Here is a 3,366-nt window from a genome sequence, read left to right on the forward strand (position 1 = left end):
TGTGTTCGAAACGAGGGGCAATATTTTGACGGGGATTGATGGCAATTTGTCTCTTACTGTAATCAATTCTTTTTATTTAAACATTCACTGCATTTTTCAATCATACCTCCTTCATGTATAGAAAAAGATATGATCCATGCTGTCTCTTCTGTCACTATCTTGTCCTTGAGTCTATCATATCTTTGAAAATGTGATACGTGGAGAATACTGGTCAACCCAGCCCTACAAAGCATTGCCTTCTATAATTCAGTGGGAAAAAAATTTAAAAGCTCATCTTTGGTTGATACAAGTTAGTGACTTTCTCCCAGACTCTTATTTTCTTCAGCTGAAATAGAGTTTCTCTGTGGACTTTTATATTGCTTCCATATTTAAAGACTCTGTGATACTTTCTTTCATTTCCCCAAGTGAGAAAAAAATAATCCACACATTAGGTTATAAGTGAAAGCTTTCCTCAAAACCCTGAAATATTCTCTCCTACACCCTTCTGAGCTTCTCCAAAGAACGTGGTAAGGATGAGCCTCTAGATGCCTGCCTGGAAAAGCCCGTCAGTGCCACTGGCCCCATGAGATGCCTGCAGGAGAAGTGAGCCATGGAAGTTTATGCCTCTGGACCCATAAGGATCATCTTCCAGTTCCTTAGATGGCTTTATTTTAAAGATTATTTCTAAATAAAATACCTAAATTTGTGTCTTCCAATTACTCAGCAAAAAATGTTTGAAGTTTATAGCGGGCACTTATGCTCCAATTTAGAACAGATTATGATCATGCAATGCGGACAGTCACTTTATCATGAGCCTATGAGAGTGAAACATGGGGATCCCCATCGATTTCAAGGCACACGGATAGCCCAAGGCCCTCTTAGGAAGCAGGAGCAGCGTGGTCTGTAATCACGGAACCTGAAGATCCCCATACCCAGTTCAGCTCTTGGTGGACCAATGGCTCTGAAAGCTTATGTAACAGCCTGCAGCTATGTCAGGGAGCAGTGTTTGAAAAACAAATTTAAACAACAATAACAACAACAAAAATGTAATCTAAATAAGGTAGCAAAGGAAGGCAATGGAATGAACTCAAACAGGTTTCATTACGCCTGAGATTGAAGCATGTTCAAGTAAGCATTCCTGTTATAAACTGTCGGGGGTGGGGGTGGGGTCTTGCAGGGAAATAGCTGTGGTGATAACGATATTTAAATTTTAAAAAAGAAAAAGAAATGACCAAAAGTTAATTCAAAGGGCAAAAAAAAAAACCAAAATGAGATTGGGGATTTTATTGTTGGGGCATTAGTTCATAAACAGGTATTTTAAATAAATTTGCAGTCACCTTTATAGAATAATGCATCACTCATCATCTTGGGGAAAGAGAAATGGGCAGGAAATGTGTCTCCCATATATGGGTGCAGACAACTTGTCTTTCCTGACAAGTTACCTCCAATGTTGTGGGAGAATATAGTGTTTTAAAAGGATTTAGTTAAAATAATGGGACTGAGTCTCAGAACTGTGTCATTTGATATACTGGATATATTTACTTTTTAATTAAAGGTTCTTGCCACTTCAAACTGTTAATATAGAGAGAGACTTTTTGTCTTAAATGAGGCAAACGTTTTAAAGGAGATAATGCAAATATGTTTACTGGCACTGTTTACAGTCCTGGAGATGATAGAACAGATAGTATTTAAGACAAAATTTTTGATCTACATTGGCAAAACAGAAAATAAAAGGTCTATGAGGGACTTCTCATAAGAAAAAGAATATAAATCCTTTTGTAGCCCCTTCTTTCCTTCCTTCTTTCCTTCCTTCCTTCCTTTCCTTCCTTCCTTCCTTTCTTCCTTCCTTCCTTCCTTCCTTCCTTCCTTCCTTCCTTCCTTCCTTCCTTTATTCTCTTGTTGCTTAAATGCTATGATGGTTTATCTGCGCTATAAAAGCTTTTTTCACACTTTATTTTTCACATTTAAACTTGTTTTTATTACACTTTTGCAGTGATCAAGTTCCCCTTTAAAGTAGCTGAAGTGCTTTGCAAAATTAATTCAGAACTTCCCTTGCTTAAAATGGATGCCCTTTTCTTTATAGTGGAAAATGTTCTAACAGCACATAACCTTGAAGTCAGGTCATGTTCCTGACATATTAATCACATGTTTATGTTGAATGTTCAGATAAAGCTAAAGCCTTGTGATAAACATTAAAGCATGCAATTTAAAGCTGGAGGTGACTAACCTCTGAGGAGCTAATGGCCGGAAAGTTTTGTTTATTTTCCAAATAATGTTTAGTTTGGGGTAGATGTATTAACTTAGGTTTGTTCTATAGTCTGAACACATTCTCTATGACAGAGTGTTTTTCTTGGAATGACATACTTCAGAATCCTTTGCTCAGTACAAGAAGGACATAGTATCTTGTTGGCCTAAACATGAACAGATATGAAATATCCCCATGACTGTCTCCAAATGTTATTTTCTGTCTCTACCCACAGTGAAAAATAAGTGGGTCTTCAGAAAATAAATAATATTGCTATGAAGTTACTGTGAGTTAGTTTTCTGATCTTTTATCATTGCAATAGGCAGTAGAAAGAAAGTGGTTTGAAAAATCCAACAGCTACGTTAAGGTCAATATTTTTTGGTCAGTGACTCAATTAGCCAACTCCCAATTCTTTATGAGTAAAATGGAAATGCATATACCACATTGGTTTCCTGACCAAATTGTTAAGACTGTGTCACATTTCCAAATATATTTCCAACTATTGTGGTATAGTTGCACAGAAATAATAATGGGAATGAAATACCTGATACTCTTCGATAGCAAGTGATTTTCATTTTCGTAAAAAGATTTAAATTCACAAATGGTTGGACTTCATATGGATAAACATTTTAATTCTTAATTAGAAATAGAATAGAAATCTCAAAACTGTCCCAAGGCAGGTAACTAGATTTGTTCCAAATTCTAAAACTTACAGTGCTTATTGTTCCTAAAGAATATTCCTTGCTCATATAATCCGAGGGAGCATTAAAGAATCATTGTGTTATGCGAAAGAAAAGCAAATAAAACAAAAACAAATCATGCAATGAAGACTTTAATGGTATTTAAAACCCCTCCCCCGCTCCAAAATACACTTGAGATGGAGGCGGGGAAGGCCGAGGGGTATATAAATTTGGAAAATAAATAAAAGTAAACGTGCACGGTGGGCTTTTCTTTCTGGAAAATTCTCTCCATACGTGACTTTTTGGACTTCGGTGTTTTGCCTCTGCCGGCTCGAGTGGCACGGTGCCTGCCTGAGCAGCTCCTCTGAAGGGAGACCATGTGATCGCTCTAGTCAGGGCAGTTAATAACTGGTTAAGCGACATTTCCCTCAAATGGCCGTGTGCATCGCCCCCAAGCAGTCT

Source organism: Rhinolophus ferrumequinum, chromosome 20 (assembly GCF_004115265.2).
Source record: "Rhinolophus ferrumequinum isolate MPI-CBG mRhiFer1 chromosome 20, mRhiFer1_v1.p, whole genome shotgun sequence".
In the NCBI taxonomy this organism is placed as follows: Eukaryota; Metazoa; Chordata; class Mammalia; order Chiroptera; family Rhinolophidae; genus Rhinolophus; species Rhinolophus ferrumequinum.